Source organism: Lygodium microphyllum, chromosome 14, assembly GCF_053477565.2.
Source record: "Lygodium microphyllum isolate KBCC chromosome 14, Lygodium_microphyllum_v1.1.10, whole genome shotgun sequence".
In the NCBI taxonomy this organism is placed as follows: Eukaryota; Viridiplantae; Streptophyta; class Polypodiopsida; order Schizaeales; family Lygodiaceae; genus Lygodium; species Lygodium microphyllum.
Genome location: NC_141148.1, coordinates 33,844,103 through 33,867,564, shown reverse-complemented (window position 1 = coordinate 33,867,564; position 23,462 = coordinate 33,844,103).

Sequence of the window (23,462 nt, the reverse complement as noted above, 5' to 3'; positions counted from 1 at the left end):
GTGTACCAACCACATCTGCAACTGACAAGTCGGTGACATAAATACACAACGGTCACCCTGGCGTATCACGAGTGGAGCTCGATATCTCAACAAGGGCGGCCTCTCTGTTGTGGGGATGGAGGTTGTAGAGCTTGCCACCATTTCCTCGACTCAGTGTTTGCCACCACAGCCGGTCTTTTGGTCCCTACCAAGGGGGTTCCTGCTCCTACTCCTTGGCCCATCTTATTTACAAAGTACTAAACCCAAGCCATTAGGTTGATGTCATCCATTTGGGTCATAGAACTAGGAGTGGAGATGGCAATGGTGATGGCAGGCTTTAGGAGGGTGGGTATGGGGGTGATCAAGGCCTTGCCCTTGCCTTTTTGCATTGCAGGTGGCACAAACTTAAGCACATAGGCACTTGAGCTAGGCCCTCATCTCTGATGGGGCTCGCGATTTCTAGCTCATCATGCCTAGACTACTACTCGAACTACTGCTCAATGGACCTTCACGTGGCGAGGGCCATGTCTTCCTCCTCTTTTTTTCTCAGCTCCTCCTCCTCCTATCCCTACTTTCTCTTCCTTTCCTCCTTGGCCTTTTTGGACTACCTGCGGGCCTTTTGCAAATCCGCCTTTTCTTATCTCCTATTCTTATGCGGTTTTCTTTTTCATTTTCCTAGCCTTACCTCGACTAGTTTGCTCTTCTTGTTCTTTGCTTTCCTCTTCTTTTCTCAGCGTCCTCTTGTTGGACTGTGCCTCCCATTCCTGATGAGGTGGCAACCTGCTTGGTGTTTCATCCACCCCCACTCCTCCTTCTTGCCCATGTCCCAAGGCTTCCCTGATGATTGCGGTGAGGACCCCACCGAATCCAATGGTTACATCATTTGAAGATGAAGCTTTCCTTTTAGCTTTGGTGGTGGGATATTCTCCTTCAGCGGGCTTCCCTCTTGTTGCCAAGGCTTTTGTTGAGGTCTCAATGGTCTTTCTCACAAACCCGTTGAGGTTGACCTCATCTAGTGACTTTGTTGTGACACTCTCTAGAAGGGGGACATTGATGTGGCTCATGATGGAGTTATATCTTTGGCTAGACAATAGCACATGCACCATCTTGGCTTGGAGTTGGATTTTGGGATCAAGAATGTCCTCTAAGCTAATGCCATCATTGGTGTGAACTTTTACCTTGTCCATCCCTAGTAAGGCATATACATCCCTTTTTGGCTTCCTTTCTACTTTGTTTGCTAGGCCCAATGCCTTTTCCGCCAACTCCGGGTCAATTCAATCTGCACTTGGCAAGTTCCCTCCCCCTCATGCATGGTTATGGTGCCGCAGTTTTGTGGAAAGTCCTCAAGAACTTTACACAGTGGAAGTAGTCCACCCCTTGGCTCATTGCTTCCATGTAATTTTGCAGATTGCATTGCTCGATGATCTGCCTTACCACCCATTCTTCAATGGCCACGTCATCTAGGTTAAGGATATACCGGAATTTGAACTAGTTGAAGGCTCAATGTTTCCATAAAAAGTCCATAATTTGCTTGTTCTCCCTCTGAAAAATGTAATTTTCTAGCCTTGTCTTGGCTTGCCATGATGGGTGCCTATCATAAAGCCATATTCACCATTAGTGGTTTTTAGAATAAGCAATAGGAAATGACTACATGTATGTTGAACTAAAATGCGTGCGTGTAGAAGTAGACTTTTCCTTCCAGTAGTCTATTGATTTTAACTTTTATCGACCTTTTCCTTAATCACAAGTTGTTGCATTTTACCCTTGCAATGTGTGCTTTTCCTTTATTGTTTTCTTTATGTGTTTGATTTGATTCACCTTACCCCTTCCCCTTTGCAATGAAAATAATCCTTCTTAGGATGAAATGGTTAGAGGATGAAGGGCCTTTAGCGCACAATCTTAGTGTTTTACTTTCACATGAGCCAGGCATAGAAATTTGGATTATATTCTAATCGAGCATAGTGGTCAATATCGAAAGGATGGATACCCACATGCCTAATGTAAGTAAGGACATCAAGTAAGAAGTCACCAAAGGCCACTCTACCTGGCAACATGCAACTCCTCCTCCGTGACGATGTGAGCTAGATAAGGGTGTTCTTATAAGTGGTCTTCCATGGGTCAATTACGTAGGGTAGTCAACACCCTATATGAAGTTGGAACGACATAGGTTGGGTCATATTCAAATGCTTTAATTGTACGTCGTTGTTCAACATTGGTCATTATTTGGCATCCCTCTAGCTCCCATTATAATCGTAGAGCGTACCATTTCTACAAGGGGGAATTGTTGTCAGCAAGTTGTTGTAACTTCTCGATTTCCTAGTTCGTAGCCATGATTGTGCTCTTGTTATATGGCATGATGAGACACTGTTTGGTTGCTTGTTCCTAGGATACCTCACTTGCAATTAACTCCGCAGCTACTTCAGAAGCTTTAACAAATACAAATTTTGATTCTTCCCAAGAGCAAGGGAGCATTCACACTTCCATCGCTATAGGCTCTTCCAAGAGTCCTAGATCTAGTCGATCATAGCTTTTAGCCAATGTCATGAAAGTAGCGTCCAAGTGTTGGAGGAAATCAAGCAAGTCGTCCCCAGTATTTTCAACTAAATATGCAACCAAGGCTAGAATTGAGCGTCGCTTATAAGAGGGTCTAAGCTCGGCAAGTGGTTGAGGTTTGACAGCGCTAGAGAGGTCAGTAGCTAATGGTTGTCACTTGGTTTACTCATGAGTTTGTAGCTTGCATGGTTGTGGCTATAGGGGACGCACTACTTGGTGCGTTTTGAGGGTTGAGGGGGGGCATCACAAGGACTAGATGGGGTTGATTTGTTACTAACATGTTGTAGTTTTGGCTGATATATTGGCTTATGCCATGCTAAGCTAGGCTTTAGAGGTTCCATAGATTTAGGAGCTTGAGTCGCTTATGGTTTGATTGGTTCTGACGGGACGTTTCATGTGGGCAAGCTTGAGGATGGTGTTTGAGTAGTGCCTTTGCATGTTTGGATTCTAGGCAGCCAAATCCAGGTGTTACCCACATAGTAGCCTTGCGCTTGCAACAAGGCCTTGGGGACCCATTGTGGCTTGACCGTACGCCGATGTTTATAGTTTTGTCTTGGCCTCCTAGGTTTTGGGTACGGATCCTTAGCCTTGTGAGGCCACGGGTATCTATTCCTAGGTTGCGATCTCTGTTTAGGTACCCATTTAAACCAAGGTTCATGGGCTTCAATGTTGGTTCTAGTGGGTCTCTAACCTCAAGGCTAGGTAGGTTGTGACAAGTCCTGACCCCCCTCCTAAGACTTGGCGGTGGGTTTCTCTACCGATGGCTCTGTGGAATTGGAAAGAGTCACACTGCCCTTGCTAAAAGCTATAACTATGGGGACATTACCCATGGCTAGGTGGATACACTACGACTCATAGTCGACATGGCAAGAGACTTGCTTCTTGAAAGTTCATCCTAACAAGGATTTTATGCCTGCATTCTTAGTGTTGGGAAACACATAGAATATTATTGGCATGCTTTCAGCCTCGATAGAAACTGCAACCTTGCACTTTCCCAAAAGTGTGTAGGGTTGGTCTCCATAAGGGGTGAGGTTAGCAATAGTGGGTTGCAACTGCGGTTTGCCAATTTGGGTCCAATGGTCATGAGTCAAGATGTTAAAATTGGCTCCCTCATTGATCAATGCATTGATGGTGCATGTGCATTTAGCAGTGACCATCATGCATAGGTAAGCTGATGGTACTGCTTCCTCATCCTCACTGTCCACCTGAGTGATAGTGGGTACTCATACATGGATGGGGGGTGCTAGCATTGGGGACTCATGCAATGGGTGCATGGAAGGGAAATACTCCTTTATCTGGCTGCCATTTTAAAGAAACCTATGCCCTCACCCTCTAGGGTTTTTAACTTGATGTTGCTACTTTGGCTAATGGTTTGAACCTTAAAAGGTCTTAGCCCTCGAAACTTCAACTTTTTCGTATGTCCCTTGACTGATTACAGCAATACTAAGTCACCCCATTCGAAGTTGCATTGCCTGACATGCTTGTCAAACCATATTTTGCATCTTTCCTTCTCACATATGAGTGCATGTGTGGCTAGAAGCCAAGTTTCAGTTAAGTGCTTGAGTTCAATCAAGTGTTCCATCCATGCCGCCTTCCCATCCCATCTTTCTTGAACATTGATCCTAATGCTTGGTTCAAAGAATTCCAAGGGAAGGATTGCCTTTGTACCATATGTCAAAGGGGGTCTTTCCTATCGCCATCTTGTAAGCCATGCGGTAGGCCCACAAGGCCACCATCAATTTGTTATCCCAATCACTGTGTGACACATAGAGATGATATTGGTCAGGACGTTTACCATGATTTTATTTCTTGAATCAGCTTGATAGTTTGCATGAGGATAGTAAGGTGAGGATTTACGATGGATGATTAGGAAGGAGGACAGGAGGTGAGCTATCACTTTGTTGATGAAGTGTGTGCCTTGGTCGCTAACTAATTCGATGGGGCAGTCAAATCATGAGATCACTTTCTCCCATAGGAACTTAGCGGTGGCCCTAGCATCATTCTTTCTCATAGCTTATGTTTTTGCCCTTTTGGTTAGATAGTCGGTGGCCACAATGATGTATTTATCTTGTGAATATTGTATCGCGGGACTAATGGGTCCGATGAAGTCAATCCCCCATTTCTTGAAGGGTTGTCGTGCAATGATTGGGGTTAGCTCCATGCGATCTTTATAGATAGGGACTTTAGTTTATTGGCACTCATCACAATGCTTCATGAATCGCGTCACATCTCAAAAGAGGGTAGGCCATCACATATGCAAATGCAACACCTTGCGGGTTGTTGCATCTCCATTGAAATGTCCTCTTGCAATTCCATCGTGTGCCTCTATCAGTATGTCATGCATCTCATGCTCACACACACATTTGCGCAGCAACCCGTCTTGCCCTAGTCTGTAAAGTTGGCCAGCTATAGGGTTGGATTTTCAGGATAAGCTGCCTAAGGCGAGCCTTTTCTAATCGGTCGTTCTTCCAGTAGTCCGTGCTGAAGTACTTGAACTATGTCATTTTCCCAATATGGTGCCAAGTCAGCTTTAAACAAATCTTTTTCACTGGATAAGAAAAATAGGTGTGCATCTGATAGTTCATTCTCAATGCCGTGTCCAACTACTTCTCCCATAGGGATATGAGACAGTTGGTCAGCCATGTAATGTTGCTTCCTTTACCCACTACCACGAAGTAGTCAAATTCCAAAAGTAGAAGAAGCCATCTAGCAATGCGCCCTATGGTGCATGGTTTATTAACCAGATACATCAAGGTTTGATGGACAACAAAGAAAGTAAAAGGTGTAGCCAAAAGATAACGTCGAAATTTCTTCAAGGCAAATACCATGGCCAAGTCCTCTCTTTCCATTGTTGAGTAATTCATTTCAATCTCACTGAGTTATCTACTAGCAAAGCTCACTGGATAATCAAGTTGTGCTCACCAAGTTGGCACAACACAACTCCTACGAAGAATTTCGAAGCATTGATGTGCACATGGAACATGAGTGTCCAATCTGGGGCTCATAGTATCGGAGCAATGGTTAGAGCCTTTTTTAGTTCCTCACATGCGTGTTGGCACTCTGCGGTCCATTTGAATACAATCAACATCTTATATAGAGGTCTAGCAATCAATGCATAGTTTAACACAAACCATCAATAGTACCTCGTATGTCCTAAGAAGCATTGAACACCCTTGTAATCAACTGGGGGTGGAAAATTGACAATTACCTTGATCTTCAAGAAATCTATGGCAATGCTATTCTTTGACAACACATGTCCTAGGATACGTCCATGCCTCACCTAGAACTAGCATTTCAAGGGATTCAATGAGAGGCAGTACAGTCGACATCTGCTCGAAGCCTGCCTAAGTGTTCTTTCCAAGTAGAGTGAATGCGAAAGTAGTTCACAAAGACTTCTAACTCCTTCCTCAACATGTCTTTGAATATTTTACACATCAGTCGTTGAAAAGTGACTGGTGCGTTAGTCAATCCAAAAGGCATGACTATCTAGGCAAAGGCTCCCCATTCAGTGGAGAATGCCATCTTATGCCTATCGTAAGGATGCACTTGCACGTGATTGTATCCCAAGAAGTCATCCAGGAGACTATAGGCCCCTTTGCTAGTCACTCTCTCTAACATGTGCTTGGTGTACGGCAGTGAGTAATTATCTCTTTTTGTAGTTGCATTTACCTTCTTGTAATTGACACATACTAGAATATTCCCATTTTTCTTTAGGATGATGACTATGGGTGAGACCCAGTCCGTGTGTTCAATTTCGTAGATGAATCCCACTCTCATCAATTTGTAAATTTCTTCCTTAACAACGTGAGCATGCTTTGGATTCATGGGATACGATTGTTGTTTGATCGATATTGCATCAAGTGTCATAGGTATATTGCAAGTCACTACACTTGAGTCTACCCCTTTGAGCTCTTCTAGGGACCAAGCAAAGATGTCTACATACTCTCGTAAGGGAGTAATGAGACTTGCCTCATCTTGCTCAGCCAAGTCATCGGCTATAAAGACAGCTCATGGGGTCTCCCCCTTCCTGGCTAAATTAACCTCCTTGACCTTGGTGGGTCCCTCGATGGGCTCGCTTGCTTGCCCTTGTCATTTGGCTCCTAGTAAGATCACCACCCTATCTCGCTTTTTGAACTTCGTGACCCATTTTGGTAGGTCTTGGGATTTATGTTGTTCCTCTGTTCGAGTTTCTTTGCATAGCATTTGTCATTCCTCCCTTAATCCTCGGCATCATGGGTGAACAGGTAGGTCCCCCTTAGTGCGTCTAGTTTTGGGAGGCCAAGGTATTTCAGGATCACTATCTAAGCTGACTTCTGATTTGGAATCAAACTCTCCCTTTTTGCTAGAAGAGGGGCTCTCTCCTGTGGTCGTAGCTCCAAAGGTGAGTCCATTCATAGTAGTGGTGTATCACTTGGTTGGACTAGGCACGCTCGCTTGCAATTGATTGCACCAGTGTGCTCCAACCAAGTTCGATCGTAGTCCTCATGTCTGACTCCATCTCTAAGTGCACCCTACTTGCATGGTCTGGGGTCTGCTTGTATATTGTTTTATTGCATGCCCCCCAGTGTCGTACTCTAGGATATCGATTTCCTTTTTGCTCTCACTACTGAAGAAACAACAATCCTCATACTCGTCGTCGAGCTATCTTCATTGGGTTGCTCCTAATTCTCCTAGTTCTGACTACTCCCTTCTTGTTGGTGGAGAAGTAAGGCCCAATTGTCATTCAAGTTGAAATCGTGTACCTTGGATCATTGCCATTTAGGTTCATCCAAGAGATCTTGGAGTGGCTTAAGGGTCGTCCGCTGGATTGCCAACCAACTTGTTGGTTAAGTATCCTAGGACCTCATGGATCTTGTGTCTATTTCTTGGGACTTAGAATGCAACATGAGTGGGTCTTCCATGTAGACTCCAGGTCATCATGCAGACTGGTACTAAAGGTGTGTCTGTGAACTGATCAATCGCCATGATGGCTTGTTCGTACTCCTCATTATCTAAGAACAGTAGGTCAATGGTGGCTAGAACGTGCATCCAATCTTATTCATCCTCAAGGGATGGGATATACTTGGTAAGGGCTCCATAGGATCCCCTAGTTTGTCCATTGCCCTTTAGTATGGTGGAGATGGAGTCTAGGTCGACTCGAGTAGTCTTCCAAGTGTCCATCTCCACTCTCACAGCTTCTGTTTGATTGCCCAAGAAGATAAGACCACTATCCCAGTATTCTACAACTCTCGCATTGTGCATCCAAGGTTGGCCTAGCGAGATGTCGTGGTCCACTTCCTTCATGACTATGAAGTCAACAGAGAAGTGGATCCTTGTGATCTTTACTTGCCAATTTTTTAACACTCCGAATGGCTTCACCTTCATTCCATTTTCCAATGTGACGTTAAATCTAGCAGTATCGATCGGTGGGTTGCCCCAAGTTTGGCGTATCACATGGCTTAGTACACTCACTCCTGGCCCTATGTCCACAATCCCCTTTCTGGTGACATCTCCCAGTGCTAGGACTGGCAGGACTGCATGCATTTCTGTGCCTTCCCAGAAGGCATTCACATGCAGGGATTTAGGTATGGAGTGCAGAGCTAGGCTCGGTATTTGAGTTTCTACATCATTCTCAGGCAAGTCTGTGGCAATTGGCTCATTTGGTTCTTCAACCCACTGCTTAAGCTCCCACCATAGTGTTGGATGCTACCTAAGCAGGTTGCTTAAGCTTAGAGTTATAGAAGTGGTCATCAGTGTATTGAGGAGGTTGCTAGTCACTTGCCTCTCTTCTAGGTCTGTGTTATCAGTCAATGGCCTTCATTATTTTTCTTGAGGTGGTTGGCAATTCAGCTTGTGGTTCCATTGTCTCCCTTGGTTTTAGTTGTGGGGGAGAGATTGGGGTGTCTATGCTTGAGAGATCATTGATCTTGTTCTCTAGTATGGGCTCAATGTCCTTTAGGTGCTCCTAGGTCTCACTTACCCATTCTTTCACCTTCTTGATGGCTTCAAGTTGGTGCTTCGGGTTGGGGTACTCCCCAACCTTAGCACTTTCCTTTTCAGTTGTCTGAGGCACCGACGTCTCTTCTTCGCGTCAATGGCTTTTCCTTCAACTGGCAGAGTCGTGGCACTTTTGGTTTTGAGGGTGACCTTAGCTTCTGGTTTCCTCTTCCTTCATCTCTGAGTCCTCTTTCCAACTGAGGTTGCGTCATGGTTGCTAAGACTTGGCAATGATATGCCGGCCTGCTTCATTTGTGCACGAGTCATAACATGCAACAGGATAGGTGTGGCCTCCCCGTTGAGTGTCTCGACACCGAACAACCTCAATGGAACCAATGGCTCATTTTCCTAACTAGAGGATGGTCTCTGCCTAGGGGAGTCGACAAAGAGATGAGTGATTCCACACTCAATGCATCTCAGGTCAGCCTTATCTATGTTTACTAGTTCCCTCTCATGGCAACACGAATAAAAATGTCCTGGGTGCAACTCCAACACATGATTGGTTCTTGGGTTTGCCCTCCTAGGCCTCTGCCTCTTCCTCTACCCAACACCATCACTGGTATTGGTCGATAGTCCATGGGGATAGCATTTCCTTCCTCATCGTACGACACATATAGGTTTACATAAGGCTCATCGTTGTTAGGCTCATCCACACAGTGGACTGGAGTATCACTCGGTGGATGGGTCACGTAGGGTCCATGTGGTCTAGGCATACCTATAGGATTTATTTCCATCCTAGGGATGGTCAGTTTAGCTTCATTTGGCACTCAAAGAGTCAACAGGGATCCCCTTACAAAGACATTCAGTGGCATGTTCACAAGGTGGGGTTGACTGTAAACTTGTGGGTATGGGAGCCTCCGAGGTGATCAACAATGCATGGTGTCATGGCCAAACCTACCACAATTAGCACAAGGTCGTGACCTAGGGTCTTGACAGCTAATTGGCAAGTGGTTTCCGCCATAATACACATTTTGGAGGTGTGGGCATATTGGTTGTCTCATCATCTCCTATAGTTTGGCTATGTCCATCCTAATCTCTACTAACTCTTGTCCCAACTTAGTGCCCTTCCCTTTGTCCCTGAGTGCTTGATTCTATTCTCTCACTCGGCATTGAGGCTCTCTCGGAACTCCTGGCACTGGACTCTTCCTGATTCAAGCCTCTAGAGCCTTTTTCCTTGAGCTGGTCATCCACTCTAAGAGCTTCTTCAAACACCCTTGCTAGTGCGTCGTCTCGCTGCAAGCTTGAGTTGTTGACCAAGGCTTTGTAGAGCTCCTCGCCCCATATTCCATTGATGAATACTGTGGATACCACCCTTTCAGTTGGTCTCTCACCCAGGGGAATTCTCTTGAAGAGGCTCCTTACATGGGTCACATAATCTCGAATGTCCTCTCTCTCTTTTTGCTTGACATTCATAAGCCGCACTAATAGGTTATTAGAGTATCTAGGTTTGAAAAATATCTTAATAAAGAGATTTTTCAAGTCATTGAAATCTACACGCTCCTTAGCATCCAAACTTGTGTACCATGTCCGACCCTTGTTACCTAAGCACAATCCAAAGGCTTGGAAGTGTTGAGAAGGATTAGTGAGGCCATTGGCCTCGCATACCTACTCAAACTGCTCCACGAAGCTACATGGGCCATCGATAGCTTGGTATTTGTCTAGTTGCTTTGCTACCACATGGATTTTCAATTGACTCTTAGAGCCTTGGTTGACTCCCAACCTCATCAATAGCAATGTTGCCAATGTTGTAGCACTTTTTTCTGTAGCGGTGTTATCCAGTAGCCGCTTTGTTAGGAGCTCACTCAGTGTGAGATCTCCTTCCAACTCTCTCTCGCTCTCTAATCGATTCCTACTCGCTAAGGCTAGCACTCTCTTAATCTCTCACATTTCTAAGCTCTGGCGCAAGTTCTTGGTTTGCTGATCCTAGTTTTATGCAGCCAGGCCTTGCATAGTCCTGTGGGCCAGTTTTCTCTCTTCCTCTAGGTCTGCTATGATGTCCTCTACCGGCCTACCGTGGTATTCTAGCCGGGTTTGAGCGTCATATTGGTTCACTAAATGTTGGACAACCTCAAGAAATTTTCCTTGTTGCCTTTATGGCTTGAGCTATCTCCTTCCATGTCTAGGACTTCCTGTTCTACCAAGTTTTTTATCAAGTTGATAAGGTCGGGTAGATCCACTTCCACCGTATTGTCTATCCTTGTTGCGTTCAGATTTTTTGGTACTGTTCTCCACTTGGTCCTACCTTTGGGGATTCGATACCCCTTCTATGTCTTTGAGTCTTCTCTTATTGGTGGGTTCCTTCAAGTCCTTAGGTCCAAGTGTGTTCCTTGTTACTTATAATCATCCCTCAACTTACCCTCACTCTGTGTGTGGGTATGTGTGTGTGCTCTTTTCTATGCACTGTGCGAAATCAAACATTAAGCTTTCCTTAATTGAGCTTCGAGTGGTGGAATTCAAAGTGAGTGAAAAAAACAAAGTGCATATAGCTACGGTGCTTTTGTCCACAAGTTGGCTTGACATGGTCGTGTGTTTAGTTCCTACGCTATCTCATTCGGCTCCGGTCCAAGTCAAGTTGGGATCTTGCAATCATCCCACAACACCAAACACCCTTTCACACCATTCAACCACAACCTCTAGGTTTGTAACTATGTGTGAGGCATTCAATGGGTTCTTCCAATGCAAGTCACGCTTCTCATTAGCCGGGGTTTGTCAATTTTCCAGATTCTCTTTCTCAGGCTATGTCCGATTTACCAATGTCTGATTCTAGGGATCGGATAGGTTTGGGTCCGATTATCACAATTGGATAGGTGTGTGTCTGATCGGACAACTGAAGCTCGCCCAATTTTGGTGGTCTAATTGTCATGTGTCTGATTTTCGTACGTCCGATTTTGGGAATCCGATCCTAGGAATCAGACGTTCGATTTGATAGGTGTCCAATTATGGATGGTTCGATTATGGAATCAAACAAGATGGGTTGGTTTGACTCTATCGTTCAATCGTCACGATCGAACCGTTCGAGTTTGAGTGGTACAATTCTTGTGTGTTTGATTTTCATGCGTCCGATTTTGGGAGTCCAATTCTAGTAATCGAATGTCCGATTATGGATTGTCTTAGTATCACAATCGGATAGCGTGTCCAATCGGACCAGGTAGGTTTGTCCAAGTGGTCCGATCTGGAAATCGGACGGTTCGGTCGGTCCAATTTTGGGAATCATACATTGTGGGGGGTGTCCCATTACAATGGCCAAAATGCGTGCCGATCCCTTATTTGCCAAAAATCCAAATATAGATGTTGCTAGTAGCTACTAGAACTTCCAGGAATCAAGGAGGAGTGTAGGCCAAGGGCCTTCCATACCTGAATGTCATTGAAAGTCCTGATATGCTTTGTTCGATCTAATGTAGACCCGGACTTGCAAGCTCTCTCTCTCTCTCTCTCTCTCACGCACAAAGCTAGAACTGTAAATGAGGTTTTCCCCTGGTCATCCAGGATCTTAAGCCCTCACTGCCCTGCACCTTAGCCTTCCCAATCACTCGACCTTTGACTTCGACACATCTGAGCACTCTTTTTTTTTCATTTTCCCCTATTATTGCCCTATTCAAGACTATTTTACAACAATGAACTTCAAGCTTCCCTCTCTGATTTCTCCTACCTATCCTACTCTAAATGCAACAAAAATCAAAAGCAGGGTACTGAATGGACTCCTCCTACTCAATCAATCATCAAATACTAGAAATAATTACTTGTAGCATGGATTAAAACCCAAAACCTCCTATCTATCTCAAGCTCTGGTTCGGGAATGAAACCCTTACTTCGATGCTCGATTTGAAGTGTGCAAGTGCTCAAGCTTGAATCCATTAGTCCTGGCAACGGAACCAAAATGTAGAGGTGAGCACAAGCTCAACCGCCAAGACCCACTGAGCACTTATTGTTCAAGCGCTCCAAGTGAGCACTAATGGCTACCTCTCACATAGTCGACACACCATCCCTTTTTATGAGTGTAGTGAGCTTACCTTGATGCCGATTGAGTTGCTTCCTCTCTCAAGCACTCAGATAGCTCCATGATTTCTGATGCAAGCTCAAGCATTGTCAAGCCTCAACCTCCAAGTTCCATCCTCTATAGCCACACGCGAAACAAGAGAAGAGAAGAGAGAGGATGGTGGAGAGCTTCACCTCCTTGATCCCTCACCCTCACACACTCACTCCCTCACACTCTCATATTCCCTCCCTAAAGAACACACAAGCAAGGAAAGAGAAGAGAAGGAGAGAAGAAGAAGAGTCCACCTTATCACACACCAAAGAATGAGCTCTCATTCCTCTTTTGAACTTTATATACAAATCCCTAAATCCCATTTGGGCAGTCATCCCCCTAGGCCCTTTTTTCCATTGTTCTCCTATCTTCTTAGCTTCCTTCCTACTGCCCATCTACATTTTGACTTGTGCTTTTTCTTGAGCACCTCTCCTTGATTTAGGAGTTTTTCACACTTCTTGTGTTTCTTGATTTTTATTGACATGCCTTCATTCTCTATTCCGCTTTTGCCTTGGCTCTGTCTTGTGCTTTAGATTTTCCCGATTTTCCACCTTGTTCTTTTGAGGATTAACAACTAACCAAGGGAAAGCTAGTAAACCAAAAATCTAGTTAGGCAAAGCCTCATGCATTGCTCAAGGCTTGAGGAAAGGATAGAAAATTTATCTTATCAAGTTTATAAGATTCTAGAAAATGGAAGGAAAACCCTCTTAGATGAAGGAATTTGCAAATTTCTTTGATGAATTTCCACCTAAAAAAGAAGTCAATCATGAAATCAAGTTCATGCAGAGAGTAAAACTAGTTTCCAAGAGGCCTTATTACATGTCCATTCTAGAGGCCATTAAATTGAAAGAGAAACTTAATCAATTATTTGATCAAGGCTACATCCAACTAAGTAATAGCTCTAGCTTTGTTTCCAAAAAAATATATAGGAGCCTAGTCATTATGATGAATGAGTACCCAATTCCCACGATTGATAATCTTCTTAATAGAGTTCAAGGAGCAAATATCATTTGTAAGACTATTCCAAGGTCATGGTACTATCAAATCTGGATCAAAGAAGAAGACATTCCAAATATTGTATTAATACAAGGTATGGTCATTTGATGAATTTTTTCTTATGTCTTTTAGACTAACTAATGTTCTTGCTACTCTCAACACACTAGTACATGACATATTTAAGCTTTACATTCATGAGTTTGTCCCCTTTTTCTTTGATGATAGTCTAACTTACTCCAAAGAAAAGCAATAACATGGACAACTCTAGATTGTGTTATAGATACAAAGAATGCAGAAGCTTTGTGTTAAAAAGAGAAACTTTGCATTTTTCAAGAGGAAAATTGAGTACATTTGACTCATAGTATGTGAAGAAGGTATTGCAGTGCAAAGATGTGCAAGAGTGGGAGTTTCCAAAGAGAGTCAAGAAAATGTGCAATTTTCTAGGATTTGACTAGATGGTACTCCATCTTCATCAAAGATTACACATTTATTTTGTTCCATCTCTCATTGAACCACTCAAGAAGCAAATCTATGTGGACACAAATCAAGCAGTCTAGCTTCAATAGACTTAAGCATAGTCTAATAATAGCTTATATTTGAAAACTTCTTAATTGAAAGTAAGAATTTAAGGTTGTGTCAAATGCAATTTCTCTTGCATTGGGATGTGTCAATGTGTCCTTATGTAGAAAGGACATCCATTGGCCTACTCCTCAACAAATCTAAAAACACATGAAAGAAAGTATGCTACCCATGACTTGGAATTGCTATTGGTGATTTATACTCTCAAAATTTGGAGAAACTATCTTCTTGGTCTTAATAAACTAATCATAAAATTCTCAAATGGATATTTACCCAACCTGATCGAAATATGAGATAGCAAAGATGGATCAATATGACTTCAAGGTTAAATACATGCTAGGCAATGAGAATTGTACATGCACTAAGCCATGAAGCTTTCAATTCCCTTATCTTGGAAGAAGCTTCAAGGATAGAATCATTAGCTTACATAGTGTCAATACCTAACAATCCTATTATTCAGTTGGCAAAGGAAGAAGAAAAGGATACAACATATCAACAACTAAGACAGGATGTTTAACTTAAGGACAAGAATCCCAAGTCTCAACATTTAATGCCAAGATTTCTATGTTGAAGAGGGACGTGTATTTCAAGAGGAGATTCAAGAGCACAATATGTGTCCTAGCAAGTCAAGAGCTTAGGACAAAGATTCTTTGGGAGGCTCGTGATTCTCCATTTTTAGGACACTTAACTATGCCAAGACACTTTACTTTGTCACAAAGAGATACTATTGGGAGAAATTAAGAAGTGATGTACTCATATATGTTATTTAGTATCTCAACTATCGAAGAGTAAAAGTAAAGCATATCAAGATTCTAGGAAAACTCCAACCACGTGATATTCCCCAAATGAAATAGGAATTCATTAGTATGAATTTTATGATAGATTACCCTTAGTTTAGGAAGGATTCCATCATCGTGATTGTGGATATGCTAACTAGAGTAGCCCATCTTGTTCCCATTAAAACAACCCACAAATCTTCATTCATTGCAAGGAGTGCAACTTTTTGGTGAGCTTGCTTAGGCGAGATTTTTAGTACTACAATTAAATAGGTGAGCTTTTACATCCATTACAAACTATCGAAGACCAATAAATGACAAGTAGTTAAATGCACTTTGTAACTCGAAATATGAAAATACGAATGTATTATTGAGAGCAAGAAATTATCATTGGTCTTAAAATTTACATGATATCTACAAATTAAATCATATTTCTTTGATTCCTAATTATTGTATACACAAAACATAGAGACACCATAACATTATATATTTAAACGGTGAAAGAGGGTCATAAACAACAACTATCATGAATAAAATTTACAGAACTATGTACTCTATTATGGCATGAAAAGCAACGTGATTTTTCCCATGTAATGTGAGGCCAACTCCTTGCACTCCCAACCAAGCTTTTATATCCAGTAAATATGTTGATAACTATATCTCTCTCCTTAGTAAAAGTAGACAATAGCCAGCTATATAAACAATCCCATTAGTTATTACCAAACAACTTTCATAAGCATTAGACACATTTATATTTGTACCTTTGAATATAAGCATCTATACTATTAGTTAAGGAGAGGTGGGGGGCGGGTGCCATGTGGTAGCCCCCCACCTCCCCCAAAAAAAGAAAGAGAATGCAGGGGCGGGTGCCACGTGTCCAGCATCCGCCCCCCCCACAAAAATCGCACCCGCCCTGGCACGAAGCGCCATGGCGAATCTAGGCGCATAGCCCTAGTTATTTGTAAAGAAATGATGAGCATTTCAACCCTCCTTGTAGATAATGTTCACCACTTTAGCACACTCATATGGTAAGCTTTTTATTTGCTCATGTAACACGTTTTGCTTTGCATTCCACAAGGCTCATGAAACTTCCTCGCTTCTATGTCTCCTCATGATGGATTGAAGACATCCCTTCTTTGAGAGGATTGCAACAACGAGAATCTATAACCTAACAATAAGTAATGGGTTAATTCATATCCACATTCGATAGTGGACATGTCAAGCTCAATATACAAGGATGTGTCTCATATTGTTCCTTATTCTCATACATACATCCACACTCCAATAGCAAGGTCAAGGTTCTATAGTATGTGAAGCCTATCTTCATTTCATGCTTTTTGTGACAATGGGAAAATGATCTATGATACTACATATCGCAAATTATCCCTCATTTGCAATATGTAAACCGCCAAACATTGTAAGGCATTGAGAGAAAAGAGAAGAAATGATTCCATGTTGGGCAGTTTGTAGACTTCATAATCTCCACAACCATATTGCTAGGAAAATCAACCCAAACTATCTTAACCATAGTCACACATGGCTCCTCCTCGTGGTTCAATGCACTCTCAATATCCTCCAAGAGGTCATCCACTCTACAATTCAAATGAATGATTGTACAGCATGACCCACATGAAGATGTCAATAATTTAAAATGGAAAGAAGCTATAATTGCCATAGTGTCAAATGCATTTCCACTATATTATTGGCTATACACTCTCTCATCCAAGCTCAAGCCAAAACTTTCCTTAGCATTGCAACTTGATCTTGTTGATATAACTCCTCAAATTATCTATCAAATTAGCTGTAAACTATTAGTTGAAATAATTATTTACCTATCAAATTAAAGGCCTTGTGGTGAAGTTCATAATGTACTTTTTTTTTCTATTTATTTTCATTTTTTTGGGATAAAGACGCATGTGCCTAGCCACCCATGTATTATCTACACTAACAGTACCCACACACTTGTACATTGTAGGTGGTGGGCATCCTCTTGGAAGAGAGGGAGAGAGACAGAGTGGAGTGCAAGATGAGCCTCAGCTCATTGTTTTTCTTCTTCCATCATACTAACTGAAAGAAACTTACACACATAGCTCTGACTAACCAAGACTAACTGTGGTTAAGTCACAAACTGCACTGACTTATTACATGTCACACACATGTACAGTTGTATCCAACTAATTCCGATCACGCACATAAAGCTAGACTCATTGAAGAGTAATGGGAGCTTGATATTCTAACACTCCCCTCAAGCTCAAACCATTTGATAAACTCCAAGTAGCTATCTGAAATATATGAACTTTTCTTTACCAATGGACTTGGTAAATATATCTGCTACTTGGTCTTCAGTCTTCACATGAATCAAGTCAATTTGCCTTGTAAGAACAATTTCTCTGATGAAATGGTAGTGAACCTCAATATGTTTGGACCTAGCATGGTAGATAGGATTACTAGCCAACATAACACTATTGAGGTTATCACAATGCAATCTCACTCTACTTTCCAACTGTATTCCCACATATTTCAGCAATTCCATCAACCAAACTGCTTCACAAGCTGCTAAGGCAGCTCCTCTGTACTCAGCTTTTGTACTAGACAATGCAATAGTAGTTGTTTCTTACTCTACTAACTGATCATATTGTTGCCCAATCCAAATGCATAACCACTAGTTGACCTCCTATCATAGGCACAACCAGCCCAATCAACATTAATAAACCCTGTTAAGTCAAGGGATTTTCCATATGCATTAAAAAACCCATAACATATAGTACCATTTACATATCTTATGATCCTCCTAACTGCATCTAAATGTGATTTGCGAGGCTTCTGCAATGAACTGACTAATCAGCCCCACTGCATAACATAAGTCAGGATCTGTGGGTAATAGTCAAGTATATCAAGTTGCCCACCATCTATCGATACATCTTCACATTCTCTATGTCATTCCCAACATCAATTTGTAGCTTGACATTCTGATCAAGAGGTGTCTCCATAAGCTTGCATTCAGTCATACCATACTTACATAACATGTTGTGAGCATACTACTTCTATAGTAGTAGCCATATATCTTGAGGTGTAGAGACTACCTCAATCCCAAGAAAATACTTTAGTTCACCAAGGTCTTTGACTCTAAATTCAACATGTAAACATGACTTAATTTCAGCAATGCCCTCTTCATCATCTCCAGTGATGATAAGATCATCTACGTAAACCACTAGAAACACATATCCATGATCTGCCTTCTTCGTGAATAGACTGTGATCTACAGCACCCAATCTAAATCCATGTTGCTATAAATAACTACTGATCTGAGCATTCCATGCTCTAGGTGCCTGTTTTAGTCCATATAAATCCTTTTTCAGCTTACATACATGTGAAGGAAATTCTAGGTGAACATAGCCTTCACGCTGCTCCATATATACTTCCTTAACCAAATCACTGTTCAAGAAAGCATTCTAGACATCCATTTGCCATAATTTCCATCCTTTCCATGCTGCCAAAGCAATGACAAATCTAATTATTGCCATTTTAGCCACCAAACTAAAAGTCTCCTCATAGTCAAGGCCATATTGCTATGCATACCCTTTTGCAAACAGTCTGGCCTTATAGCGTTCTAACAAACCATCTAACTTGCACTTAACCTTGTACACCCATTTGCAGCCAATGGGGACTTTGCCTTCAAGAAACTCAACCAATTCCCATGTCTCATGTTCAGCCAAGGCTGCATACTCCTCATCCATGGAAACACACCAATTATCATCTGTAACTACATCATCAAACTTGTCACACTAGCATATATGCATAATGGCAGGGTGAATAACCAATGCATGTAAACTTGTCAACCGGTTTTTTGACTCTCTCAGATCTCCATAACTGTAGCTCACTCTGAGCTTGCCTCTTATGAGGCAATGCATAACGACTTTGCCTTGCTCCATGAATCATAATAGACGGAATGCCCAACTCACTATCCAAATTGTCGCTTGTAGATGACTCATAACGTGTTGTAAGTGGACCTATCACATCCTCCAAGCATCTTTTCTTTTCCATTATCCAATCTCCCCCACTAACATATCCATGTCAATGGATGTAGGAGTACAACTCCGCAGGCGCCTTGACCAAGGACTTACTATAGGTGGCCCATCACCTATAGGACCACTCATAGATATACTCACTATAGGTGTATTTTTAGCATTACTAGTGCTGGCATCGATAGCCACTGCAATAGGATTACCATACCACGATGCCAACTCATCAAAAACAACATCTCTACTAATCAATGTCTCATGTGTAGATGGTACATAACACTTGTAAGCTTTCCGGTCTTGTGCATAACCAAGGAACACACTCTTTACAACTTTAGGATCCAATTTCTTCCTCTTTTCATTAGGAACATGCACATATGCAATGCTGCCAAATACCTTCAAGTGTGAAATGTCAAGCTTATGACCATACAACCTCTCATATGGATTTACATCATGAATCCCTATTGTAGGGGTTCTATTCATCACATAGACAGCAGTCACTACTGCTTCAGCCCAATAACCATTTGGTGGCAAACTCTTCTCATTCATCATAGCTCTTGCCAATTCCATGAGTACCCTATTTTTCCTTTCTGCTACACCATTTTTCCGCAATGTATAGCTGCAAGTTAATTGTCTTCTGATCCCATGTATAGCAAGGTACCTGTCAAAGTAATAAGAGACATTCTCCACCTCCATCTGATCTAAGACATGAAATTTTACAGCTCAACTCATTTTCATCATGCTTCTTGAAGTCCTTGAATGCATCAAACATATCATCCATATGTTTCAATATGTAAAGCCAAGTATACCTGCTACTAAAATCATCAATGAAGGATACATAGTAGCGAGCACCACCAAAAAAAACATTTATGAGATGGACCCCATACATCTGAATGTATCAACTACAAGGGTCGTGAGCTATTCTATACATGTCTCATAAATGGAAACTATGCTTGCTTTCCAAACTAACATGCATCACATACATGTCCAAAGTCATGATACTTGAACTTAGGTAGCCAAGCACAATCTCCTTCTATTGCATAGATTTCAGCTTTTGTACATTCACATGGCCAATCCACTTATGCCATATCTCAACATCCCATATAGCATCATCATCATGTGCAAACATGGCTGCTTTCAATTTCAGAATTGACGCATCAAGAGTAAACATTCTATCTAGCAATTAATTTGCTACCATTACCATATTCTTCAACAAAGCATCCATCTCTATTAAATCTCATCTACAGATTTTGTTCTACCATCTGTCCAACTGACAAAAGATTCTTGGTTATTATAGATACATGTAGTACATCATGTAGGCTCTTTTTCTTGCCGTCCAGGCATCAACAACAAAACAATTCCAGTGTGCTGAATGTCATGTTGGGTGTCATTCCCAGTACACACATAACCATGTGAACCTACAATCAGCTCATCAAACCATTCTCCATGGGGTATCATATGATTTGAAGCTCCTGAATCAATGTACCATCTCTCATCTCTATTCTTTCTAGATGCATTCTTAGACACATGCTGCATGGCAAACAATCTGTCAACCTTCTCATCATGAACACCGCTAGAAGATGCATAGTACCCATGTTGTTTGCCCTTTGCCTTCATATCTCCCTACTTCTTGTAGCAATCCTTTGCAATGTGTCCATATCTACCACAATAATGACAGTCCTTATCTTTGTTTAATTGATCATTTGATTGCCATGAACCAGATCCACCACCTCTACCATGGGGTGATCTCCGCCTGTCTCTAAAGCCACCAGATCCACACTGGCCCTGTGTATTTGTGCCATGCCAAGCATTCTGTTGACATTGTCCATAAGTTTTTTGAGTGTCTCCTCGACCTTAAAAAGAGCCACGGCCTCTGCCACCTCTGCCACGCTGGCTAGAGTAAAGAACAATGTCTTTGCTTTGAGACATACTAGAACCTATATTCAGCCCAAGCTTAACTTCCTCATGCAGCAGCAAAGCAATCAGCTCATCCCAATCAGGGGCCCAATCAGGGGATTCAACTCTCATAGAAATAGACGTTTCAAATGCTTTATACTCTTTGCCAAGTCCATTCAATGTCACTACAATCATATCATCCTCAAACACTGAAGATCCAATGCTGGCAAGCTGATATGCTATGTTCTTGATCTATGTAGTGTAGGCCTTAATGCTTCTGCCATTCCTAGACATGTTATTGGACTGTTTCTTTAGCTGAATCTTTCTTGCATGTGTTACATTTTCATAATTCTTCATGAGTAAGTCCCATGCATCCTTTTGGGAACTACATCTAGTAATCTGTATAACCATAGCATCTGATATACATAAGGAAAACCAATGTAACACCTTGCATGCTCTCTTAGTCCATAGCTCATGAGGCCTTTTCTGATCATTTGTCAAATTCCTTCCATGTATTTTAGGTTCAACCTCATCACCTGTACATAAGTCCCAATAGCCTCTACCAACCAAAAAAGTCTTCATACGGAACTTCCATAAAGAAAATTTTTTGTTGTCCAGCTTTTCTCCCACAATTTCAATGATGTTTTCAGTACCTTGGGAATTTTCCATAGTTGTAGCTTAGGCATTTAGTGATGTATATAACCTGTAAGTATCTGTCTCCTTTTCCTACAGTTCAGGACCAATTTCGTGCTATTCAGGACAATTTTCTACAAATTAGGATAGTTTTCCTGACAACTTGCTTGCTATAAATTGTATTCCAACAATGAAAAAACACAGTCAACTAAGCATAAACCAATCTCAAATCAGTTCAAAACATTCAATGGTAGTGGCAAAACATCCCAGCAACAAACTATGTCCATGCAAGTATCAATGTTTGTATTGTATGCAAGTAGCAGTACCAAATGCAGCCAGCCCACTACTATAACTAGCAGTATTTTCTCTGTTAAAACAAGAGCATTTAGACCTCAAAACAGCCCCAAAACATCTCATTCAGTTGCCACTCTATGCAGGAGTTGATACATGTCCAACTAGTCAAAATATATTGCATGTATGTCAAGTGAAGATGATAGGTATCCTTCCTACAAACAATAACCAACCAATACCCTGGTATAACCAGTAACAAATCAGTCCAAACATTGAACTTTTAGCACTCATAATATCCCAAAAATCATCTACCACTCAAGTGGTATGATCCAAGCATTTGTCAGTAGCAAATAAGCATAACAGATACTTCAACCCTGTAGGTATATTGTTTCCAAATTCAGGACAACAACTAGTTCACTATTTCCAGCTTGCAAATAAGCTCCAAAAATGAGCATTCTCCAATATCATGCTCAAATGCATGATAATAAGGGCATATACATTGTTAGGATGAAAGCCACCAGTGCCCTGGAATCACCTACTGTTTACTGTAGTAGACAGCTAGTTTGCACAAGTCTGTGCTGAATATCTCAAAATCTATGAGGAATTTGACAAATTTTGCTTGTGCAAAATTGTAGATCACGTCGAAACGATCAGGAAATAGCAGGCCCTTTCTCCAAAAACCATTTCTATAGCAAGATATAGCTTTTGCAAAAAAACGGATGCATAGTCTCCTTTGATGATGTTTTCTTTAGATCTGATGTCTTGATGTCAAATGGCCACTGCCAAGCCTTCAGGCTTCAAGCGTTCAAGCTCAGATACCATGTTGGAAGAGAGGGAGAGAGACAAAGTGCAACGGAAGATGAGCCTCAGCTCATTGTTGTTCTTCTTCCATTATTCTTCCATCATACTAACTGAAAGAGATTTACACACATAAGTATGACTAACCAATACTAATTATGGTTAAGTCATTGACTACACTGACTTATTGAATGTCACACACATGTACAATTGTATCTAGCTAATCTTGATCACACACATAAAGATAGACTGACTGAAGAGTAACGGGAGCTTGATATTATAACATGTCCCTCATTGTCACTTCATTCTTTATTGATTCAATAATATTTGAATAAAGGGAAGGTCAGTCACACATTGTGATTGTTGGAGTTCCCACATCTTGTGTCTCTCTCTCTCTTTCTCTTGCTCGTTCCACCATAGCTCTTACTTTCTCTCCATGCTTCCACTTCAAGTTTCACTCCTTTCAACTAGTATCACAACCATTGCATTGAATTGAGGAACTCAACTAAATATTGCTTCAGCTTGTGGAGAAAAGCTTCAGTTCACAGTTTTAAAGGCACCCATGGCTTAGCTTGAAGCGATATGTATTGTTTCTCATTTACTTCCCAACTCATCAAGGCATGTCTCGAAGCTTCATTGAGCTCCCCCTAAGCTCTCCTTGAGCTCTATTGACCTTAGTACCACCAGCCACAACACTAAGCCCATGACAATAGTAAGGTGCAATTTGCATTGACTAGGTTGTCCCCTTTCTTGCTCAATTTTGCTTCATCCTACCTTATCTCCAGCTCTTGGCATTGCTCCCAGCCTTGGGCAATCACTTGGCATTGTACTTAACACCTTTGGCATGAGTTTGGGCATCAATTCATTAGGGCCAAAAACGCTTCAAAAAATGCACTTTTGTTAATCACGAGATTAAGGAAAGGGCCAAAGAGAGTTTGC